Below are 26383 nucleotides of genomic sequence, written 5' to 3' on the forward strand. Positions count from 1 at the left end.
TCAGGCTGACACTTTCTGGTTGTTGCTAAGGCCCGCCCTTGGATACATCTAATCTATCCAAGGCTGCAAAAGCACACAGAGCCATTCAGAAGGAATTAGCCCAACCACTGCCTGCACCCACTGGTAGGGCCCAGGAAAAGGCATAGCGGCCGGGAGGCTATGCAACATGCTCCCCCTGGTGAAAATTCCAACGTCCCCGTTTGGACTACAGCAGGTATAACATCACCTACTGTGCAACAACCTGTAATCACATAAACACAAAATGAAATAAATATTTGCAGTTACATTGCAATATAACAGTACCATTCAATAACATGGGTAGAGCTACCTCAGTAGTAGTGGGCCGGGTCAGGCTCCTTTACCATGTTGCCCTGACCATCAGGTACTCTTACTGAATAGCACCTCCTCTTTCCAGAGATATATTCTATCTTATCTAGGTGTATGTTGCGACCCACTACCAATATTCTAAGTAGATGTCTTGCCCTATCCAAGTCACGATACCTGGAGTCTTTAGCAGTGTGATCTAGGTGTGCTATAATAGCCTCCTCCACCCTCTCCATCCTGTGCTTTTCAGCTCTCCGCATGAGGTCCTCTGGGAGATAGGGATACTCATATCCCATTTTACGGAATCTATGCACTAGCACTCTCTCTGCTCTGCTGAACTTCATTAAACTTTTATCAGTGGCTGTGCCAGGTAGCACCCAAAATATAGGCCTGTCCCATAGGGCATCTGGGGTAGGGCCCGCCGGCACTCCCTGAGGAAATTCTCCCAGCAGCCCCAGCGCTTCGTAGTATCGCTCCGCAGCCCTGGAAAAAAACCATTGTGACTGGTTGCAGTAAAAAGGCGCTTTGGAAAAGTTGTTTTACCAAGGAGAACCAAGCCCGTGGATCCAGCCGGAAGCTGGACAAAGAGAAGATTGGAGGGAAGGTGGAAAAAGTCTTCAATTGGAAGTCAAGGAAGAAGAAGAAAAGGAGTCCAAACGACTCCCCCATGAGGCCGAGCTGTTTCCCGAGAAGGGGGGGACGGTTAAATGGCCGAGTGTGCGCGGGGCTACACTCTGAGGGGGGAGGTATGTAAGGAGTGAAGAGGTTAACTCCCTTCCTAGACTGCATGGGTGTCGGATTGCACACCTGAACAGGAGGTGTGCACAATCAACTCCTGAGGGATCAGGGATAAAAGACAGGAAGCTGTCAGAGACAGAGAGACTGCGTCCCTCCAAAGTGAGAGAGGAAGTAAAAGTTCTCCCAGCCGGGGACAGTCTGACTGTTATGGACCCTAGGACTGGAAGAAGTAGGCCTGCGGGGGTGTAGCTGGGAATCACACCCAGGATAAAGACAAGAGTGACAGATAAGCAAAAACCCTTTATTGTTCTGTGCAGAGACTGTGTTACTTTGTTCCATATACCAGGGCATGTTTTGGGCTGGGAACCAGGTTAGTTGGCCTCTTTTTTTCTTTTTTCTTCCCTTTATATTGAGGCGCGTGATTTTCCTGGAAACATTATTTTTATAGTAAACTAATTCAAATGTTTGTTATAATTTAGAAAGCACTAATCATGATGCCACTATGATTTATGATAACACTGATGGTGTTATTTACCTGTATGTGTCTAATATATTATGATATTATGATAATATCACTAAGGAGGATATTACTCTGACAAACCCCACTGACATTGCAAATGCGTTCAATGATTACTTTGTGGGGTGTGCTACCAACCTATTAGCGAAACGCAACCCAAACCACATACATGAACATCATTCTGAGAGTACCCCTATAGCCCCACCCTGTCCCAATACTGCTCACAATTTTCAATTTGTTCCAGAATCTGAAGAGGAGATTACACAGGCGCTCCTCAAATATAAAACAAAGCAGCCAATGTAGACCTGACTTACTGCAATCCAAGTTCCTAAAACTTGGTGCCCCAGCCATTGCCAAACCAATTGCTTCCATAGTCAACTCTATTCTGTCTGTAGGCCATATCCCTAAAACCAGGAAAACTGCCAAAGTTGTCCCAATCTTCAAACGTGGTGACAAAAACACTGTCTCAAGCTACAGGCCAATCGCTCCTCTCCCAATACTATCCAAAGTCATGGAAAAATGTGTACACTCCCAATTAAGGGATTACTATACAAAGACAAATTTCCCTAGCCAATTCCAATCTGGCTTTTGCCCCAAACACTCTATGGTAACTACCCTGCTAAAAGTTTGAAATGAAATCCAGTGTGGAATGAAACTGGGACAACTCACTGGTGCAATATTCCTAGATTTTGCAAAGGCTTTTGATACTGTTGATCATGTTATCTTGCTAAACAAACTCCAGTGCTCTGGAATAGGGAAGCATGCTTTAAACTGGTTTCATTCCTACCTATCAGGTAGATCCCAACATGTGTCCATCTCAGGCTCTAACTGCAACCCCTTGGATATCACCTGTGGTGTCCCGCAAGGCTCTGTTTTGGGGCCCCTACTATTCTCACTGTTCATCAATGATCTTCCTACATATTGTAAGGGAGCATCAATACACATGTATGCAGATGACACAATCTTATATGCACACAGCCCTAGCCTCTCTGACCTTGAACACATACTTCAATCTGACTTTTTGAGACTTAAAAATTGGATTTCCCAAAACAAACTGTTTTTAAACACTGACAAGACTGTAACAATTGTATTTGGGACCAAGGCTATATTTCTAAAGCGTCCAGTGACTGAGCTCCAGATCAGAACCAACGCTAAAACCACCCTAACTCCTGTTACTAGTTTTAAATACATGGGCATATGGTTTGACTCCCATTAAACATCCAGAATGCCCATTGATACCCTGACATCCAAAACCTATGCCAAACTAGATGTATTTTACAGGAACAAATCCTCCCAAGTCTCCTGGTCAGAAAGCGTATTGCACAGCAGATGCTAATGCCAATTATCGACTATGGAGACATAGTAAATGGCTCGGCACCTCAAACCCACCTTAGCAAACTTGACACCCTCTACAATTCACTATGCTGTTTTGTTCTCCAATGCAACTACAACACACATCACTACGAAATACTCAAAGAACTAGATTGTTCATCACTTGAGTCTAGGCGCAAAGTTCATCTTTCCTGTCTTGCCTTGAAATACTTTCTGGGCAAGCTACCCATTTATCGGAACAAGCTCTTCACCTTACCACATGCAGCACTTATCATCTGAGATCTGACTCCAAAAGACTGTTCATGGTCCCAAGATTCAGCAAAGTATCCGGTCGCTCCTCCTTACTGTGCACCCCAAAACTGGAACAACCTACCAGAGACTCTTACATCCACCACCAGTCTATGTTCTTTGAAAACTAAAGCTGTCTCACATTTTAATCTGGCCTGTAACTGTTACATACGCCTATAATATATATTATCTCTAACTGTGCATGCAATGTCTTGTATATAATGTATACCCTGTTCATTTATGTAACTGTATTTGTAACCATGTATTATTTGTCATCTTAACTCTATGCCCAGGACATACTTGAAAACGAGAAGTAACTCTCAATGTATTACTTCCTGGTAAAACATTTTATAAATAAGTGTCAAGCAAAATGGCTGTCTGGAGGAAACCTACAGAGCTTGCATTTGTTTCATTACAGTTTATTAACTTGAGCACCATGACAAGACAACCCACTCATGGGTTAGTTCCTACAATAAACATTTGTCAGTGTAAATATTTAAAGGGTCCATGGTAAATATTTAGAAGGACCTAACCAATGAGTGCGGTTCCTTAGTTGGGTTGTGGTCAGGCTAATTGTTTTTTGGACTAAATAATGTTGCTAAATATCTAATGTCAGATAATGAAATGCCAAAGTTGAAGTTGTATGAGTAATTTGTAGGCCTGGTAGAACTTTTTAGAATGATTGTGCTATGACAATTAACTGTTTCATTTGGCATATTTGGAAAAACACCCTGTAACGACGAGAATAAGACGAGGTTAAAAGACAAAAAGTCAAGATTATTTCTATCACTAGGGTCTTGTTGGCCATTATCTATGGACAATTTGTTTGCTAGGGAAATAGCTGTGTGTATAAAAAAATGCTGAGATTTAGTTCCTCAATGATGCAGATTATCTGCATTTACCTATGACTCTACAGTATGTAAAGCCACCATTAATTAGTATAAATGTATTGTGCCACGTTTCAGAGTAGGGAACCGCCTCAGCGCTGTTAACAGGGATCACAGAATTAATTCTGCATATCTAGAGTATCTTTGGAGAACATTCTTGTGTGGACTCTTAAAAAAAGCGACAATTGCCATTTTCCTAAAATTGTTTTATAACTCCTCTGTGCATTAGTTTTGCAGCTGGGATAAACAGGTCCAGGAGAATGAATACCTCACCGAGGCCCAGATTCACAAGAGGGGGCTATGCTTTAGGCCTCCTTTATTCCCGTTCATAAATTAAAATCAATCACTGAATATGTCATAGCTACTGTATGTCATCATTTCACTTTATTTTACATTTTATTTGACATTACGTTATTTTGTTAGTAAGTGGATTAAAACATTTGTTATACTTTGTCTTAGCAGTAATCATGATGTCATTAACAGCAGCATTTATGATAACATTGATGCTGTTATTTACCTATATGTGTCTAATTTTCTTTCTGTAACTAAAAATGTTGAGAAAAAAAAAGAAAGCATGTGCAGAATTCCCAAATATCATTTGAATTGGAGTAAATGCGGGCTAAAGCTTAGCACCCTTTTGGGGTCTGGGCCTTCGTCTTAATTTAACACCAATGTGTGTCTGAAGATAGCTCTGCTGGGGAATTGTAATTTTTTTTTTTTATCTAATAAACAAAATAGTTCCATTAACAATTGAATGATCACGTGAAGAAGTCACAAGAGCATTCACAGAAGTACATTTAGGGTGCACATCACAGTAAACATTTTTAAATTTTCTAACAATGCTATAGTGAAAAACCAAAGTGAAAGTGAAAAAAGTGAAAATCAAATATACAATTAAAACACGTTGCGCTGATGTTGTAACCCTTAGCAAGAAAATGAAGTAATATCATATATTGGCTGAAGACCTGGGCCTCTAGGCGTTAATCGCTGGTTTGTCCTCCTGCCTATTGTATGTGGTAAGCAAAAATAAATCTTTAATGTGAAAGCATATAATCCCACAAGGATCTACTAAATGAAGAATGTGGAACTACACTTAACTATGGGTGTTATATGACATCTGAAGGGAAAGGGTGCAGTGGAGAAAACGGACAAGGGAAAACAGAGAGAGGGAGGGGGTGAGGGAGGAATGGAGGGGGGTGAGAGGGGGAAACAAACAAACAATGGAGGATAAAAATGCTAGGCAAGTAGAGGGGGGCAACGTTTTGGGGATGAGTCCCTTCTTCCGGCCCGTTCCCTACAGTCTATGAGACCACAGGTACTTACTTCCCTCTCCCTAGATCTTAACCTCCAAAACTATACACCAAACGGAACAAACTACTCAACCAGCTAAATCAAAGGAATAAGCCCAGGTCTATATCAAAGCACAGCTATAAACGTTAGAGAGTCCAGACCAATCGGATAAGGTTACCACACAAGGTCCCACTGAAAATGTTCTGCATAAAAGAACGCTCAAGGTTAAATATGAAGTGAATCATATAACACCCATAGTTAAGTGTAGTTCCACATTCTTCATTTAGTAGATCCGTGTGTGATTATATGCTTTCACATTAAAGATTCATTTTTGCTTATCACCAGTCCTCTTCATCATTGTGTGCTGGGAACTATTTTGTTTATTATTATTGTCTGGGAGGGTTGAGGGCCCTCCTTTGTTCCCATTGCACCACTAATGCAGACTTTTTGTTCCTTTTGTCTCTTTGAGTGCTGTCTACTCCTTATATTCCTTTTTTTATCTATTCAGTTATAGATAACATCAATAAATAGATATGATTCATCAAGTTCACTTCTCAAGGACCAAGAACAGTCCAGGTGTTCAAGATTTTTCTAATTAATACATAGTAATCCAATAAATCGGGCATTAATTCCCCTGTAAATTGTGTTAAATGAAAAGGTTAACACTGACCTTCCTTAAATTTTACCCCACAAATCAGGCATCCCAATAGCCTGCCCTCATGGCTAATGTCCCACATTCAGTCACTCCTCCCACCCATTGTGACCAAGCACTGCCATCTACAGCACTTACTCCCTCACCTGCTGTCTCTGTAAATTTCCCATTAATCCTCTTAGATTGTAAGCTCTTTGGGCAGGGATTTCCTTTCCTATTGTCTGATTTTGCTGCACTTATTGTATAATTATCATTCCCTGTACTGTATTGTTTGTGAAGCGCTGAGTACACTTTTGGCACTATTTAAATAAAGACATGCAATACAATACAATTAATTGCCACTAAGACAACTTGTTTAGATATGTTGCTTTAAAAACCTAGCCTGTTGGTGGTCCTTGAGGAGTGGTCTTGAGAACCACTGCCCCATTGCACATTCTGAAACATGCTGAGAATCTCCAATATTCATTACCAGTTTACACAATCCACTAATACACCCATGTTAAAATACTTTGGAAACAACCTATCTGGGAATCAAAATTGACTGGCGACCCGTATGCCTATTGACTTACATATTTGTGTTAAAAACCAGGTACTTTAGGAATGTGAAATATTTCCCTCATGTGTATACCTTAAATAAAGTAATATCAGCAACAACAGTGTCTGTGCCTCAGAATTAACACAGTGACCAGTTGCACAAGTATCGAGACCAGAAAGAAAAGAAAAAAACCAAGGTATATATCGTAGAAGGAAATCTTTCTCTATCATATTTCTTTATCTAAATCGGAATAATCTTTTGTAGTTTAGAAATAAATGATTTTCCTTTGCTTAGAGGCCTTATACCTTCATCCCAACAAAACACTTATATCACTTCTGATGCTATGCAGGTGAACAGCATTTTAGAGCAGAAAAGTACACACAGTACCACTTAAAATGTTCTCATTTATTAAATAGGGACTCTGTTACAGACTATGCAACCTCTAAAATGAGTCAGGTTGTCTTGTGAAACCCCATAAAATGACTGGATGGGCCTTTTCCATCAATGCATCTGCTGAAAACATGACAAGCAGAGCCCAAGGTTTAGCTGTAGTCAAGACTCCCACAACAGCAAGAAAATGCATAGCAGTGCTCACAGATATACACTGCTCTAAATAGTCGGTATTTTGACAAATAGACCACAAATGGTCAGTTTTCACCATTTGTATTAATTTTTCAAAATTATTTTAAAATCATACACTTGCCAATACTTTCTTTGCAGAGCCTATCTTACTCTAGCAGTGCATGTGAAGTCATGTGGTTTCTTTATCGTCAATGCAGATCACTTAATAAGTTTGGTTTTTCACTGGTATTTCTGGGTTCCTCGTGGTGATGGCCATGTTCGTTAAATAAGGATGTCTCAATGAAGCAGACACCCCACTGCAATATAACTGAAACGCTTGCGCTGCCCACAAACAAGACAAGACCCCGGCACTGAGGTAGGAAGGTATAACACCACACCCCCGCAGCAGCGGAGGCTGGAAGGCGGATAGTTTAGTGTTCCCGGTTCTGGTTTGGAGAGTGTAGGAGATGCGGTATACTTGCCGAGTTCCGGGATTGGAGAAGACAGGATACTAGGCGTACGTAAGCCGTGGTCTGGGATTGTAGAGAGCAGCGTAGTCCGAGTCTGTATGCCATGTTCAAGGGTAGGAGAGATCGCAGTAGTCGAGGGTATGCCAAAGTCCAAAATCCAGAAGGGTCCACAAACAAGCTGAGTCGGTACACAAGAGGTTAACTGCAAACAAACTTAGAGCACTGCAAAACAGAAGTGTGCTACACGAGGCTACATAGGGTTATACTGAGCAAAGCATGGGAGGAAGCAGGAAGTGTTTACCGACAGGATAGACAAATGGGGACAGGGGGGGAGCGGAGGTGCGGCCCCAGCAGAGCTGGGATAGGCTGCAGGCAACAAGGCAGGGAGGAGAGACTTGCGACGCAGCTGGGGATCATCGCACGTCATCGCGTGTGCGCGCCGCACGGGAGAGATGCGGAAGGTTCCGTGCGGCAGCTAGAAGAGCGGGGAGGCGCGCATGGGCAGGAACAGTGGCCGCGGCGGCAGCAGTAGCTACTAAGGAGGGAACACGCCGCAAAGGACGTGTTCCCCCGATTCCTTACAATAACAAAGTGCAAAGGGAGCCCATCAGTTTGCTGAATCTGGCATGTGTTTGCTAATCACTCTGCGATTAATAAGAAATAGGACATAGTGAATATATACTCTGATTCCTATATAAACATATATCATTGGGGAGGCCTTCATCCACCTCTAGATCGACAAGGGATAATGATGACGACGATGACGACGATGCATATACAGTACACAGAGAGAGGAAAGAAGAAAAGCGCCAAGTCCAGAGTATTTGGCTAGTATAGCAAACTTCGGAGAGACATGATAGGGAATGGGTTCTTTCAGATTTTGTGGGTAAATAACATGAGAAAAAGCAACATTATGCGTACTGTATATATATAGGATAATACATATTTACATAATATGCAAGGAAACAAGATTAATCATCTGACAACATGATGGTCTTATTGCAAGTATTCACGCTGTTTTTTGTGATTCACTGATTACTCGGGAATATGGCGTAATATAGATATTTCAAACACAATTGTTGCCTCTATCAATATTTTCCTTCATCCCCACCAGTAGCATGTAAGAGTTCTGTTTCTATTAAAATGTGATCTCCCCCCAATCCTGCATTAAGAGTACGTGTTTATTTAATGTGGAAACTCTTGCTTTTTATTTATTCCATGCTTATTTAGTGGCTCACTGTTAGCGTAAAACTCCCAGCAGTTTTTAAGTTCAGATGAATTAGAAAAATCTTTTTAAAGGTCTGGCTCAAAGTCACATTATATCAAACAGAAACAAGCTAGAAGTACTACACCGTAACATTCTCCACACTGAAAGGGTCCTATATTCTCCTTTATAATGTTTGATAATCTAAATGCCTGCCTCGTCCTTGCAATTTCTTCCTCTACCTGTGTATTAGCCACATTGGTTTGGATTTGTTTCTTTTATACTTATTACCCAAGGGTATACACAAGTATACTCATTTAACATTGTTTTAAATATTGCCCATGCATCTTCTGTATTGTTTCCTGTAAGAACTTCATCCCAATTAGTTCGTTGTAGATTCTTCCTAAAATCTGCCTTTCTAATGTAGCCCCCCTTTGGGACTACAATTTTTCAGTTAAGGGGTTATCGGCATTAATGTATTAACTGTGTGGACTCACTCAGGTTAATCCCCTTCCCATCATGTGATGTAGGATGCAGAAAGGATTGCCACTCCTCTGTATGTCTTGTGACAAGTGATGTCACTATAGGGAGATAGAAGGATATTTAAGAAGGGTATATATAGCTTCACCCAATGCTCTAGAAACAGGTTAAGTCAGAGTACCGACTGGGGCCTCACTGTGAGCCCTGTAAATAGGTTTGTGGATAAAGATTAATGTATTAAGATGTGTCCCGTCACCCTTTGTTGTTTTTCAGTTAAGGACCATACCCTTTAAGTGAGTGCCAGTAGTATGGGTCTGAGATTCTTCTGACTATTGAATGGGAGGAAGCATGCTTTTAGTAGTCTCAGTGCTAGGCCGCGATTATAGTAGGCGCGCGAGATGGAGCGCATGGCATTGTGCGCGCCTGTCGCCCGAGCGATGGGTGCACTGAGGTTGGAGGTGATGGGAGGCGTGGCGGAGGAGTGTCACCCTCATTGGCTGAACCGCTCACGTAACGCAGCCGTGACGCGAAAAAACAAAATGATTTGTCTTTTGAAAAATTTGACGCGTGGTCGCTCTCCATCTTTGCGCGCACTATGGCCGGCCCGTATCAGCTGCTGCACTTTGTTCGCGCAGCGTGCAAAATCATCCGTACCGTCACGCCTACTATAAACACAGCCTTAGTAAGTCCGGAGTGTGTTTGGATCGGCCTAACCGGAAGGTCCCTAGTGCAATCCTGATCCTACATGTTTGAAAGAAGTTTGGTACACAATAGAGCGTTCCTAATTCGCAACGTGAAGTGTATTCCAGAGAGGTCACATAATATGGGACATCACTAACTCTATGCAAGAGATTGGAAATGGTGACCCTTACTGCAGGTAACAAGTTCAGTACCTCCCCAGCATAAGGCTGCGCTTATAGTGCCTTGCGACGGCAACGCGACGGCGCTCCAAAACAAATCAATTGATTCTGTCGCAAGCGCTTATAGTAAGCGCGACGGAGCGACTAAAAATTTGGAAGCCGGGTAAATTTGATTTTTTAGAGACAGTCGCCACATGTGACTGTCTGTAGACCAATCAAATTGCATGGCCCGCCCCCTTTAGTGACATTGCTTGCCTTGTCGCCAGTGACTTCTCTAAAAATCAAATTGCAACTTTCGATAGTGGCGACGGTGACATCATCGGTCGCGTCACCATCGCCAGCACTATAAGGGCGGCCTAAGAGTGAGAGCTACAAAGGGGATGAAGTCCTGCATATTATAATTTGTCACCAGTTATCAGTAGGATGACCAGATAGGTCCCGGCTAAAACCAGGCCAAATCTCACACATGCACAGTCGGCACTTGCCGACCGCGCATGAGTGATCGTCCCTTCCCGGCTGTTCGTGCGCATGCATGGATGGAGTTTGCCGAGCACTCATGCGCATCTGAACTTGCCGGTCGTGACTGCGCAAGAGCAGCCAGCAAGTGCCGATCACGCATGCACACGAGCCTGAAAAAGTTGGAACAGAGCCCGAATCAACCGGGACTGTCCCGGCTAAACCTGGACACCTGGCAATCCAAGTTATCAGTCAAGTGTGAAGTATGTCAATGTCGGTGAAGCATTATTGACAGAGGTCCAATAAAGCACTATGGGGCCTATTCAATAAGCCCCGATAACCCACTTATTGAGGCCTTTTCTGCCAAAATGCCTACTACTATTCTGTAAGCCTCGGTAAGTGGGGCAATAAAGGCATAAATCGCCCATTTTTGCTGCCGTTCAAAACACATCACTGGGTGACCGGCGATAAGCCACTTATCAGCAGGTTCTCAAACACGTGCAATTCTAGTAGCCTCGATTAGTTTATCAGGCTAATCATGGCTCTAGAATGGCGCGTTTCTCCCAAAATCCTCACGCCAGGAAAAGTTGGCGTGAGGCTGGGGAGAAGCTGCTAAGAAGGTGGAGAGAGAGGACTTAGAAAAAATGCATTTTTTCCTGCAACGGATTGATGCCGGGAGTCTCCGGAGCCGATACCTATTAATATCAGCACCGGAGACCCCCGGCATGAATCCCATGCAATAAAAATGCATTTACAGGCAACTTCATTACCTTAGCGGCTAACCGCTATTGAGGTTTAACCCCTTTATCGGGATCAGGGGTCCCAGACCTGAAATCAACGCGGTTCTGCTCCGGGGACCCCCTGCTCATCTACACTAATATTAACATGTATATTAAAACCGCCGGGTGAGCCCTTTTGAGAGAGGCGATCATCACGTCGCCGGCTACTCACCCGTTTTGGGAATTTTGTTATCACAGGTAATCTAAGCTTTCTGAATATCGTGATAGCAACGCTCAAAAAACTGACGGCGTAACCGGCACAGCGATTTTTTTGTATGAAGCCTTATACAATATGCACCTGTATGTTTTAGAAAGGTTCCTGGTGCCCATCCTTGTTACACTCAAGTATCCACACCAAACCGGCACCTACCCAGCACCAGCGGCATTACTACAGCGTAAGGGATCCACGGGCATAAGAATTACCTGTCGGCCCTCATCTCGGGGCATCATGACCTCGCTGTGTCACATGATTGATGTGTTTGTCATGGCAACACGACGCAGTGTGACATTGCCGTGTGATGGCACGTTGTCATGACAACGCAGCACCAGGTGATGTTGTGTCGCCATGACAATGCAGCGTCACATGACGTTTGCAACGACAATGGAGTTGGACTGCTCTTACAGAGGCCCCCCTCTTCCTTGGAAATCAGTTTCATTGCTGTGGAGAAGAGCGCAGGGCCTCTCTAACCGCTTGGGGGTTCATCACGAGATGGAGTCCAGGAGAGGGAGGAGTGAGAGAGAGAGGGGGGGGAGAGAGAGGGAGGGGAGAGAGAGGGAGGGGAGAGAGAGGGAGGGGAGAGAGAGGGGGGAGAGGGAGGGGAGAGAGAGGGGGGAGAGATAGGGGGGGAGAGAGAGGGGGAGATAGAGAGAGAGAGAGAGAGAGAGAGAGAGAGAGGAGGAAGAGAGAGAGGGGAGAGAGAGGGAGGGGGGAGAGAGATGAAGGAGAAGAGAGGAGGGGGGAGAGAGAGGGAGAGAGAAAGGGGGAGAGAGAGGAGAGATAGAGAAAGGGGGAGAGAGAGAGAGAGAGAGAGAGAGAGAGAGAGAGAGAGAGGAGAGAGAGAGAGAGAGAGAGAGAGAGAGAGAGAGAGAGAGAGAGAGAGAGAGAGAGAGAGAAAGGGGCAGAGAGGGGGGAGAAGAGAGAGAGAAAGGGGGAGAGAGAGAGAGGGGGGGAGGGAGAGAGAGTGAGAGAGAGGGGAGAGAGAGAGAGTGAGAGAGGGGAGAGAGCGGGGGAGAGAGAGGGGGAGGGAGAGAGAGGGGAGAAGTGAAGGGGAGAGAGAGAGAGGGGGGGGAGAGAGGAGGGGGGAGAGAGGGAGTGGGGAGAGAGGAGTGGGAAGAGAGAGAGAGAGAGAGAGAGAGAGAGAGAGAGAGAGAGAGAGAGAGAGAGAGAGAGAGAGAGAGAGAGAGAGAGAGAGAGAGAGAGAGAGAGAGAGGAGAGAATGACAGAGTGGGGGCAGAGAATGAGGGGGGGAAAGAAGGAAAGAAAGGGGGAGAGGAGACGAGGGGGGGGGAGGGAGAGAGAGTGAGAGAGAGGGGAGAGAGAGAGAGTGGAGAGAGGGGAGAGAGCGGGGGAGAGAGAGGGGGGGGGAGAGGGAAGAGAGGGGGAGAGTGAGAGGGAGAGAGAGAGAGGAGAGAATGACAGAGCGGGGAGAGATGAGGGGGGGAAGACAGAAGAAAGGGGAGGAGAATTAGAGAGAGTGGGAGAATGACAGAAAGGGGGAGTATGACATAAAGGGGGAGAATGACATAAAGGGGGAGAATGACAGAAAGGGGAGAATGACAGTAAGGGGAGAATTACAGAAAGGGGGAGAATGGCAGAAAGGGGGAGAATGACAGAAAGGGGGGAGAATGACAGAAAGGGGGAGAATGAGAGAGAGGGAGAGAATGACAGAGAGAGGGGGAGAATGACAGAGAGAGGAGGAGAATGACAGAGAGAGGGGAGAGAGAAAATGAGGAAGGGAGAGAGAATGAGGGAGGGGGAGAGAGAATGAGGAACGAGGGGGAGAGCAAATGGAGAGGAGAGAGAGAGAGGAAGAGAGAAGGGTAGAGAGGGGAACAAGAATGACAGGAGAGATGGGAGAATGACAGAGGGGGGAGAGAGAATGAGGGAGGAGAGGGGAGATTGACAGGGAGAGAGGGGGAGATGACAGAGGAGAGAGAATTACAGAGGGAGAGGGAGAGAGAAAGGGAGAGTTACAAGGAGAGAGGGGGAAATGAGCGTGACAGGGAGATAGAGGGGAAGGAGAATAATGGAGGGAGGAGAGCGTGTATGAATGTCTTTTAATTCATTTAACATTTTAATCTTTTCAGTTAGATATAGAGAAAAAAATCATGCAATGGGAATTGGGTGAGTGTGGGGGGCGCAAGCTAAAGGTTCACCTAGGGCAGGAAGTGTGCAAACGTTTTAGTCTGACCCCCCTGCCTGCTCATTTGACACCACGTTGAAATGGCAATGTGTCGCCAGAAGCCGCTGGAGACCAGGCACGTGAGTTACAGAGGCCTCGCGCGCACTTCCCCCGGCACTTCATTTAAATACTTTGGGGAAGAGCACGGGGCATCTGTAAGCACCGCACCTCCCCCCTCAGAAAACGTTGCGCACCCCCCAGTTTTGCGAACCCCTGGCATAGGGCACCAAATACCCGTTCACTGACCCGGATCCCATGTAATATGTTTTTTTTCATAAATTATTTCATTGGAGACCATGTTATGATCACTGTTTCCCAAATGTTCCCTCGCTATTTTTGTTACGTCTACATTGTTTGATATTACTAAGTCCAGGAATGCCGCTTTCGTAGTTGGTTCCTCAATAATATGGGTCATGTCATTGTGTTTTAGCACACCCAAAAACCTGTTTCATTTAGTTCTAGTCTCAATGCTCCAGTCAATGTCCTGATAATTAAAATCACCCATTATTAAAACATGATCTGGTTTTGCTGCCTTTTGCATTTGCAAAAAAACTAGTTTTGGCTTTCACAACCTCATAAATATTTGGTGGTTTATAGAAGTTGCTTGCCAACATTGGTTTTGTACTTTTACCTCCACTGCAAAATTCAAACCACACAGACTCTACATTTTTCCCCAATTCCTTCATAAGCATCTTCTCTTATATTAGGTTTTACATCTGGTTTTAACATATAAACATACTCCACCAACACTTCAATGTTCTTGATCCCTACAAAAAACAGTGACGAATAATCCTCAAAATTAACGACGTTTCATCCGACCATGTTTCAGTAATGCCTATCATATTTCTCTTTTCTGGCTATTATTTGAAGGTCCCCCATTTTATCTGGCAAAGTTTCTTTGTTGCCAGTCTGTGCTATTGTTTTGGATGTTCTACTATTAGAGAGCCTTTGAGATCCTGCCTTTCTCCTCCCATGAATTTTAATCTTTATAGGTTTTCTAGTATCTGTATTTTTCACAAGTGCCTCCCTGCTTGCTAAACAACCCCTTCTTCCCACTCCACTCCCATGATCCATAGCTATTTCCTGGTTCCTATCTATTGTATTTAGCCCATTACTGCTTGCCTGCTTGCCTGCTTGCCTGCTTGCCTGCTTGCTTGCTCCTTAACCCCTCACTCGTCTTGCGTTCTGCTAAAGGATGTCTTCTGTCACAGTCTACCCCTTTTGTATCGAATACCCTCTGCGACCTGAAATCTTTGTAACTAACTTCTCTGCACCTCTGGAATGCCCTTTCCTTTAATATCTGACAAGCACCTTCTCTCCCCACCTTCAAAGCCGGTCTCAAAACTCACCTCTTTAATGCGGCATTCCAGTAGCTCCAAAGTACTTGCTGATACACTTACTATGTGCAGTATACTTTCCTACTGTCTCTGTAACTTCTTGCTACAGAACACATCCTCCTGAAAAAAAACAGGTTTTAATCCACATAGATCAACGTTTCGGTCAAACACACTGACCTTTGTCAAGGGTGTTGTATTGTATTGTATGTCTTTATTTGACCAAAACGTTGATCTATGTGGATTCAAACCTCTTTTTTTTTTTTTGTATGAAGACCTCTGGAGTGGCGGTTCCTTTTATTTTTAGGAGGATGTGTTCTGTATTATAGATCTCCCCAGCGGGGGGTGATCGCTGTGCACCTGAGGCAGTTGCATAAATTCAGTGAGTGCACCTATTTCCTTCTCCAGTTCTTGCTACAGTACATAGCACTTAGATTGTAAGCTCTTTGAATTTATTTTCCTAATGCTTACTTTATGTTTGAAGAGCTTATTCTCAATATGTATGAAATCTCATGTTATTTCGTTGCATCTATTAGTGCTGTGAAGCACTATGTACACGCACGGCACTGAACAACGAAAGATATACACATATATGCCTGTCCCAATAATTATACGCTTCAGCATAATAAATAATTGTTGTGGGATATAATTGCTTTTATGAAAATAATTATTCCATAAAGTACATACTTATAATTAAAATGTATCTCATTCTTTTACTTACTGACATTGCATACAATTACATCCTCTCTCACCACATTATGCACTTGAATGTCTTGTCACTAAGCTGTTAGCTGAATAGGCAGGATTACATGAATGAGGTTTTAGGCACTTCTCCTACCTGTTCATCATAATAGAACAGACAATATGCCCTGTCTCACAGACACCCAAATATATCATTCATGGATAAGGGTCACATTTTTGTTGTAAACAATTTATCATTCCATTTGCACTGACAGAACAAAGGTTTTGTAGATAAGTGATACATTTATTAGCCAACTAATGGTTAAAAAGACTGCAAGCTTTCAAGTCCAATAAGGTCCTAAACCAATGTTAAATGAGGATTTTTCTTCAGTGGGAGCTGCTAAATAAAATAGGAGAATCCAAGACCCCCTTTATGCTTGCATTATTCAATTAAATCTAAATAAGGAATCTGTAACATGAATCATGCAAAGGTAACCTGGTGCATTCTGTAGTCCAGGGCCGCAACCCCCAGGGGGAGTGGGAGATTTTTTGGGGGGGGCGCGAGTGGTTGCAGAGGCCCAGCGCTCTTCCCCCAGTCATTTCATTAAATGCCGGGGGATCGAGTGAGGCCCCTGCAACACTCCACTTACCGAGATTCAGCCGGCTGTGTGACGCGTCGCCATGGCAACGTGCCATCAAATGATGCCGCAGGGCCATGCGACGTGACATCACATGACCCGCAGTGTCATTTGACGCGGATACAAGGTGGGGGGGGGGGGGCACGAGAGCCGGGGAAGGGGAAGACAGGGGGGCGCAGCTTCAAAAGTTTGCTCTCCCCTGCTATAGTCCATCCGTGATTGTCACCCTGTCTATGCATGGAGTCCGTAACTTGTTTAAATAAAAAATACAAAAATACATTACTGGTTCCTTGTAAATAATTCAATGATATATGATCATTAAGGTTGTGCTATCCCAATTTCTACAAGGATAACCCTCAATAATAGAAATTCATACACATTTGGTTTAAGGGGTATGTCTGAGCTCACCTAATTCTGTTTGGCTCAATAATTAGCTGATTAACTTTGAAAATAATGAAAATTGAATAATTTTTCATTAAAGCTACTTAATTTCTACCATTTTCAATCTGTATGGTTGGCAATAGCCCTGTTTTTTTTTGTTTTTTTTTGTTTTTTTTCAACATTACAATTTTACTTCATGCAGAGCTATCTTTGGTTGGTCACTGTATATTTTATCCACTCATTTTTTAAATAAAAGTTTAGATTTTACTATCTAATTTTATTTTGGTTTGATTGTTTTTTTCGGTGAGATCTCTTCTTGCCCTTTCCACCGCTGTTTTTAATTTAAAAAATCTGATGCTTCATTCAGTAGCGATGTTTTTTATTTTATTTTAAATGTCTGGGAGGTTAAAATGAAGTTCTTCCCAAAGCTCATTGCAGTCTAAAGCTTAGCATGGCAAGCGATTAGGAATATCACGTAATTTAACCCCAGACAAGCATTGGGGGCTATTTAAGAAAGTGAAAACCAGAGCAATTTCCTAGATTACCTTGTGTTTCTGCCAATCGGCATTTATAAAGCTTATTCTGATATGTTTTGTTCCCTGTTTGCCTGTGTTACTCGAGGTAACGCTCATTGAACCATTATGTAATTTGCTAAAGGAAAAACTGGTGTCTTTTTAGGTGGAATTTGCTGTCTCGCCCAGGTAGTAATCTTGAGAGATCTGCAAAGTTTCGGGTCTGCGGTGGGAGTCAGTGTTCACACATCAACAATAAGCCGTACCTACACAAAGCTGGTTTGTATGGACAGGTCGTAAGAAAGAAGCCATTACTCAAAAAGACTCATCTTAAATCACGTATGAAGTTTGCAAAAAAGAATATACATGATCCTGTAGACATGTGTAAAACTCTCGAAAACATGTCCTATGACATAAATTGCTAGTCCAAATAAAAAAGGTATCACCGAATACTTAAGTACTCATTTATTCTGCACTATCGCAACTGGACTAACACGGCTATTTCTGGGTATTTATATATATATATATATATATATATATATATATATATATATATATATATATATAACAAATGGGGCAGCCGGCACTCCCAATACCATAAACAGTTTGCGGTGCATGTCCTATACCAAGAGAAAAGTAATCCACTCCAGCAGGAGCAGACACAAGATAGCACTCAAAGGTAAGTACGAAAACTTGTATTCAAAAATAAACATAGAACAAACATGACCAACGTTTCGGTCCTCGTGGGACCTTCCTCCGGCCGATGCTGAGCACCACCCTGAGGAAGGTCCCACAAGGACCAAAACGTTGGTCATGTTTGTGCTATGTTTATTTTTGAATACAAGTTTTCTTACCTTTGAGTGCTGTCTTGTGTCTGCTCCTGTTGGAGTGGATTACTTTTCTCTCTCTCTTTATATATATATATATATATATATATATATATATATATATATATATATATATATATACCGTTTGCTATACTATCCTTCACCACAGCCTATTTAATAATATGCCTTGTTCACTCACTACTTTCATTATCATTATATGTTACATAATACAAGTGACTGCGTTTAGTAGTCGATATGTAAATGTGATACAAGTGCAATGCATTTTTCAATTTACTACAAAACATGCCTCAACGCGTAGGTGCTAACATTAAATATTCTCTTACGTAAATAGCCTGCATTTAAAAAAAGGAAGAGCAGGACATGCTCAGTGGGCAAGGTTCTAACATGATACAAGCTCAACACATATAGGATTCTGGGGAACTGCTGCTTTAATGTCTTTGTATTTGCTATGGTGGGCATTGCGGCAACTAAACAGCACCAATTGTTGTCACGGGAGACTTTGAGGGTCATTGATCATAGTCTCCTGGTGGCAAAACCATGGAAAAACTGGTGCAAAAATACAAGATCTATCAAACAAGACAATCCCATTGGTTTCAATAGGACTGTTTTACCCTTTCCAGACTACCCAGGGGTTCCACGGACCCGTATTGTTACCTGAGAGCTCGTGTTATACTTTGTCTTGTTGGCTTATTCTGTTAGACATGCATTCTTAACTACGTAATGTTACCCCTTATGGGATTTGAGTTCTCTAGATAGGTTGTACTGACTGATTTGGCTGCATAAGCATTTACTTTACAGGGAATTGGTAGGGTGTGAGGTTGCATTTCTTCAGTGTATGTCAGAGTTTCTCTGTCTTCATTTGCATATACTGTACAGTATTTATATTTGCTCTCTGTGCAATCACATTAACCAGACATTATAGTACTGTATACATTGTGTATTATACATTTGTATAGGCAGTAGTGTGTGGAAGGTTTAAGGGAAGTACCATAGACCCTCCTAGTTTGTGGGAACGGGCCAGAAGAAGGGGCTCACAGCCCAAAATGTTGCCCCCCTTGTTTTGCATCACACTTCCCTTGTGGTTCTCTTCCCATTTCCCGTATATTCCTTCCCCTTTTCCCTTCGCCCATTTTTCTTCCACATTTTGTTGACTGTTCACCATTTGTAACTACACTTGTTCCTGTATTGTGTTTCGGTATCATTGTGTGTTCATTATTGATTGGTTACTACACATCATTGCCACGCCTTATTGTCTACACTACAGTGTACCCTGTGATGATTCTATTAATGAATACAGATCTATTTGGCTTATCCCTTTTGTCCATATCCTTTGTTACTATTGAGCGCTGGGGACCCAGTTGGGTGTTTTGTGAGTTTTAAGGGCCCCTCTGTTGTTCCTATTGCACCACCTGTACCATTTGCTATATCTACTGATACCTGGAGTGCAGCCTACAGTATCTATATATATATTTCTCAAACCGTTGTATGCGTGTCTGTTTGTTCTGTGTCTCCCTGTGTCTAGGAGCAATCGCATTGGACCTTTGGCCCGTCACTCCGCCTCAGGTCAATGAGATGGCTCCCTTGGCCCGCCCGCTCCCGCACACCTCTCATTGGCCGGTGTGGTCTAACAGTGACACACACACACACCCCGCCACCTCCCACCCAGGTAAGTAACTAAACCGCCGCCTCCCCTCCCAGCGCACACCCCTGCCGCCGCCTCAAACCCCTGTGCCTCCCGCTGCCTCACACTACTGTGCCTCCCGCTGACACAACAGACGGAAGGTTTCGGGGGGGGGGGGGGACAGACGACCAGCAAACAGTGGGGGAAGGGGGAGCAAAACGCCCACATGATACATTAATTGTCACTTACCTACCCCCCTCACCTCCCGCAACCCCCTCACTTCCACCCCCCCTTACCTCCACACACCCCCTTACCTCCCCCCACCCCCCACCCTCCCCCCTCTCCCCCTCCCCTCTCCCACCCTCTCCCCTTCCCCCTCTCTCCCCCTCTCCCCTGCCCCTTCACCTCCCCCTTCCCCCCTCCCCCCTTCACCTCCCCTCACCACCCCCCTTCACCTCCCTTAACCCCCCTTTGGCCCCCCTCATGCCACCTCCCCTCACCTCCCCCCCTCCACCTCTCCTCACCCCCGCCACCTCCGTCACCCCCCCTTCACCTCCCTTCACCTCCCCTCCCCCCCACATCACCTCCCCTCCCTCCACACATCACCTCCCCTCCCCCCCACATCACCTCCCCTCCCCCCCCCACATCACCTCCTCTCCCCCCCCCTCATCACCTCCCCTCCCCCCCTCATCACCTCCCCTCCCCCCCTTCACCTCCCCTCCCCTCTCCTTCATCTCCCTTCCCCCCACCCCTTCACCTCCCCTCCCCCCCTTCACCTCCCCTCCCCCCTTCACCTCCCCACCTTCACCTCCCCTCCCCCCTTCAGCTCCCCTCCCCCTTCACCTCCCCTCCCCCTTCACCTCCCCTTCCCCCCTTCACCTCCCCTCCCCCTTCACCTCCCCTCCCCCCTTCACCTCCCCTCCCCTCCCCCCCTTCACCTCCCCTCCCCCCCCTTCACCTCGCCTCCCCCCCTTAACCGCCCCTCCCCCTTCACCTCCCCTCCCCCCTTCACCTCCCCTTCCCCCTTCCCCTCCCCTCCTTCGCCTCCCCCCCCCCCACATCACCTCCCCTCCCCCCCCACATCACCTCCCCTCCCCCCAGCCCTTCACCTCCCCTCCCCCCCACCCCTTCACCTCCCCTCCCTCCCTCACCTCCCTTCCCCCCACCTCACCTCCCCTCCCCCCACCCTCACCTCCCCCCACCCCTTCACCTCCTCCCCTCACATCCCCCCCCTCACCTCCCCTCCCCCCCCTTCACCTCCCCTCCCCCGACCCCTTCACCTCCCCTCCCTCCACCCCTTCACCTCCCTTCCCCCCCATTACCTCCCCTCCACCCCCTCCCCCCCTCACCTCCCCTCCCCCCGCCCCTTCACCTCCCCTCCCCTCCCCACACCCCTTCACCTCCCCTCCCCCCCCCTCACCTCCCCCCCTTCACCTCCCCTCCCTTCACCTCCCCTCCCCCTTCACCTCCCCTTCACCTCCCCTCCCCCTTCACCTCCCCTTCACCTCCCCTCCCCCTTCACCTCCCCTTCACCTCCCCTCCCCCCTTCACCTCCCCTCCCCCCTTCACCTCCCCTCCCCCCCTTCACCTCCCCTCCCTTCACCTCCCCTCCCCCCCTTTCACCTCCCCTCCCCCTTCACCTCCCCTTCACCTCCCCTCCCCCCCTTCATCTCCCCTCCACCTCCCCTCCCCCCCTTCATCTCCCCTCCACCTCCCCTCCCCCCCTTCATCTCCCCTCCCCCCCTTCACCTTCCCGCCCTCCCTTCACCTCCCCTCCCCCTTCACCTCCCCTCCCCCTTCACCTCCCCTCCCCCCCTTCATCTCCCCTCCCCCCCCTTCACCTCCCCTCCCCTTTCTCCTCCCCTCCCCCTTCACCTCTCCTCCCCCCCCTTCACCTCCCCTCCCCCCCCTTCACCTCCCCTCCCCACCACCTCCCCTCTTCACCTCCTCTCTTCACCTCCCCTCACCCCCCCTTCACCTCCCCTCCTGCACCGCCTTTTGGCCGCCCTCCCGCCTCTGCCTTTCGCCCGCCCTTCTGCCTTTCACCCACCACTGCTCACACCCCTGCGCCACACAGCCGCCGCACGCACTAAACAGACACCCGCCACACTCGACACACACCCGCCGCCTCTCACCCACCCCACACACTCGACACACACCTCCCGCCCCTACGCACCAACATCACTGACCAGCTGTCGCCCGCACTCGCCACACACCCGCCGCCTCACACCTTAGCAGGACCCCCACCCACAGCCAGCACTCACTACCCACGCGCCACCCGTACTGAACACCTACCCGCCGCCTCACACATGCTCACACCCTAGCAGGACACACGCCTCACATTTTTACATCACTTATGTCACCAAAATATACATTGTACTGTGGTGTGTTTACAATAAACCATTTTTATACAACATCGTATTATATTTTCTTCCATCTTTCTTTTCAACATTATTATCCAACCTTTCCAACAAATACTCAACCTATTGTTCCACGATTTTTAAATAATACTACCTATTACGTATTTACATCCCGGGCAACGCCGGGTATATCAGCTAGTAACCTATACTTTAAGACAATCCCATTGGTTTCAATAGGGCTGCTTTTCCTTAATACATTTGTTGCCGGGGGTTTTTAACCCAATTTTGCAGCCAGGAGAATTTGATAAATAACCTCTCTTAGGGTTTTATTTAGTAACGCTTGTCAATGGAAATCCAGTGCGAAAAATACACGGGGGACATTTGTTAAATTCCCCCGGCTTCAAAACTTGAGCCAAGAAGCTGCCCCAGTTTTATGTAAATGAGACACTTGAACTGAAACCAGTAGGATTGTACTTATTCATGTACCAGTTATGCCCTACTTTGTCAGCCCGGGACTTTGATAAATGACCTCCATTGTATTTATCAATGGAATGTTCCTTTGACCTGCTGCCATTCTTTTGCATTGGTTTTGCCCCAGTTTCGCAGCTGGGAGACTTCAGTATATAACCCACTTTGACTTTAAATAATGACTTTATTTTGAAAGAACTAAACAAAATTCACCTGCCAAGATTGCTTTTGTAGTTCCCTTCTTCATGTCCCAACTCGCAAGTTTTTTGTTAGATATTATACTAGTAACAATCTGAAAACAGATGTGAAATAATTGGTGGGCTATGTAAAAAAGGCCCAAAAAAGGCCAAAAAAAGGCAAAATCCTAAAAAAACAACGCAAATGATTACCTTGTGCGTTCGCCGATTGCCCTGATTACATTTAATACTTCATTGGTACATTATATACCACTGCTTATACGTGCTGGCATGTACAGTAAGTGTTAATGCTAATACTGCCTCTAATAACCACCCTTTGCCACTCTTAAATATTGTGAAATATAGTAATTCTTTGGCATTTTGTTGACTTTCATGAATCAGTTATAGCACTGACGTAACCATGGGGTGGTTCCCCAGGTGTGGGATATAATGCAGGACTGATTATAACCAGGCTAATCAGGCTGTTTTTATGGGATGTCCACTTATGTACAGCGTGTGATCTCTGTTTGTTGTTTTATCAATCTCGTGATTACTTAATGGTCCTGTCAGCAAGGCAAATACTTTCTAGTAAGTAATACAATGGGGAGCATCAGCACTCCAGAGAAAAAACATGATAATAAAGTGAGATCAGAGGTGCATGGGTTCCAAAAGGGCCCCATAATCCCTAAATAGTAATAAAACAAAAAGCAGAAAAGGGAACATGCACACTCGAGGTAAGAAATACTGCACAGAATAACAATCAAAATAGGAGTGTTTACTCAAATTAGGAAAATTGTGACACTTCCCCATCAGAGTCAATACAACAATGAGCTCATATAGGTTATGTGAAGCTACAAGGAATAAGAGCAAAGAATACGTAGCTTAGGCTTGTTCTATAGTAGGTGCGGGCGCGCCTGTGCGAACGCACGTGCACGTGACGCACACACTTTTTGTGTGTATGGTGGTCCGTGCTGCTGGGAGCGTCAGGTTTGCAGTTGTCTGTGTGTTTGTATATGTGCATATGTGTGTGTGTGTGTGTGTATATATATATATATATGTGTGTGTGCGTGTGCGTGTGCGTGTATATGTGTATGTATGTACAGTATATGTGTAATTTATTATATATTAAAAAAGACACGTTGGTAATAAGAATAAAATATTTATACATACATACACACACACACACACACACATACACACACACACACACATTACAGCGGTGGTAGCAGCCCAAATACTCACTTTTTGAGTCTTCCCCGCTATCGCCCGGCTCCACGCTCACTGCCGCCCGCACAGTGCAGCAAGCGCACCCACTATATTACGGGCCTTAAGCTCATGGGACTAGGCTGCAGGACAGGCAGCAAGGCCATGCAAACATGATGCAGGTAAAGGGGGGGATCACACTGGGAAGAGCAACTCAAAAAAGGAAAAAATAACCAAAATGGGGGAAAGGGAGAGGGGGAAAGGGAAGGTGGAAGAAGGGTGGAAACAAGAAGGAGAAATGAACAGAGGTGGGCCCATGAGCTTAAGCGAAGTATTATTTGCAGCTTCACGAAACCTATATGAGCTCATTGTAGTATTGACTCTTATGGCGTGGTGGTCTTCACAATCCTGACGAAGCCAAGGGATTGGCGAAACGCGTTGAGTGGGAGTCCCCACGTCTTCAGAGCACTCACAGATGCGTGGTTGAGCCTTAAACCGAAACCGGAAGTGACACAGCAAAACACGAATGTGACGTTGTGGAGCCCGCGAGACACGCCGGCAAGGAAGCAATCAGCTGGGGAAGGTTCCCCAGACCATCGGCGTCATGGAGGAGACGGAGGCGGTGAGATATCAATGACTCACGATGTCTGAATCAATGTGATAATGCTTTTATTGAGCGTACATATTGTAAGTACGATTCTTACCCCTTTAAACTATAAAATCTTTTATTTTTCTGATCTGCGCTATGGTATGCATTTCTCTTCTATACTGAGGTACATTTCTTCTGAATTACCCATACAAGCAAGAATTTAGCCACCGTTTTTGAGTCGCACATTTCCATCTACGACACTGTGAGTAGGCACTTTATACGAGACAAGATTCTCATGACCCAGAATCTTTACAAGACACCTGCACTTAGATGTTTTTTGTCTTTCTTGTTGATTCTCTCCCATGCTCCCCCTGGACTCTGAAGATCATTTCAGCCTTTTTGAGACCAGTGAAGACAGTCCCTACAAGAGAGTCTGAGCCGTGGGTTACAACCGTATTTGCAATTACCGGTAGTATTTCACTTTTTGAACTATTTAATTAAATTTTTGGGCACAGTCACAGGAGTGGATATATTAATTCCTTTGTGTTCACTATATACATTGTATTCAACACCCACATTTTGTCACTTCATTTAAATTTGATTCTGTGGGAGCGCCCAATTAATCCCTTTGTTGTTTGTTATCTTATGGTATAGTGTCACCATTTTCCTAATTTGTTAAACACTCCTATTTGATTCTTATTCTTCACAAGTATTTCTTACCTTGAGTGTGTGGGTTCCCTTCTGTGTTTTTTGTGTTATGACTTTCTAGTAAGTGCTCACAGTTGGCAGCAAAACCTATGTCCTTATTCTGTTTGACTATATCATGTATCCATTTTATCATCCTCCTGCTTGCAAAGTCTTGCACTCTGAACCAGGCTGTTACAATATTTTATAGAAGACAGATGTGCGAACGTGTACAATAATGGTTTGCCAATTATTTTCTGTGTCCCTTTAGATAGGAGCTTCTAGGACAGTAGTTTTCAACCTTTTTTTTTTGTTAAGGAACCCCAAAATTAGTTTGTGAAATTCTGAGGAAGCCCAACCTTCTCTCCCCGCCCCTCCACACCTCTCTCCCCCAAACTCTCCCGCTTACGCTCCCTCTCCCTTCTACACACACACACACACACACTCTCCCCCTCTCACTTACACACACACACACTTACACACTCTCCCCTCTCACTTACACACACACACTCTCCCGATCTCACTTACACACACACTCCCCCTCTCACTTACACACACACACAAACAGACACACTCTCTCTCCCGATCTCACTTACACACACTCACACTCTCACACACTTTAAGGGAGATGCAGATCTAACTTACACACACTCACACTCTCACACACACTCTCAAACACACTCACACACTTTAAGGGAGATGCCGGCGAGCACTAAATATCCCTGCAGTGAGAGCGCACACTCTTACCTGATCCTTCCTCTCTCTCCTGTCAGACGGAAGTTGAATGTGACTTCCGGCGCCAACAACAGCGGCACGGAGAGGAAGGATAGCAGTGATAGGTGGCTGCTGCTGAGCTCGGGAGCCACCGGGTCACTGCTACGTGGGGTTCCGCCATGCCGCCTGGCCTGGGACAGCTGGGGGAGTTGTCCCAACTCTCCCGCCCTGGTGGCCGCGAAACTTTGAGGGGTGCTTGCGGAACCCCAATTAAAAATCATTGTTCTAGGATATGATAATTTATTCTGAATCCTAGTGACAAGGATATTTCTGTGCATCTCGGGTAGACATTCTATAATTCTAATATATCAGTAGCTATGTTGTTTCTAATAAAATAAT

The 26383-nt window shown here is 45.3% G+C and overlaps 1 long non-coding RNA gene across 1 annotated transcript in view; it reads right to left on the reverse strand.

Annotated features, from left to right (window-relative positions):
- Window positions 1-725: 725 nt before the first annotated feature.
- The window catches only part of LOC142494410 (uncharacterized), an 84810-nt gene continuing 59152 nt past the window's right edge, over window positions 726-26383 (reverse strand). The window contains exon 3 of the long non-coding RNA XR_012801423.1: window positions 726-807. This is a non-coding gene — a long non-coding RNA (uncharacterized LOC142494410). The remainder of the gene's footprint in view (window positions 808-26383) is intronic.

The sequence above is a fragment of the Ascaphus truei genome, chromosome 5 (assembly GCF_040206685.1).
Source record: "Ascaphus truei isolate aAscTru1 chromosome 5, aAscTru1.hap1, whole genome shotgun sequence".
NCBI classification, from domain to species: Eukaryota; Metazoa; Chordata; class Amphibia; order Anura; family Ascaphidae; genus Ascaphus; species Ascaphus truei.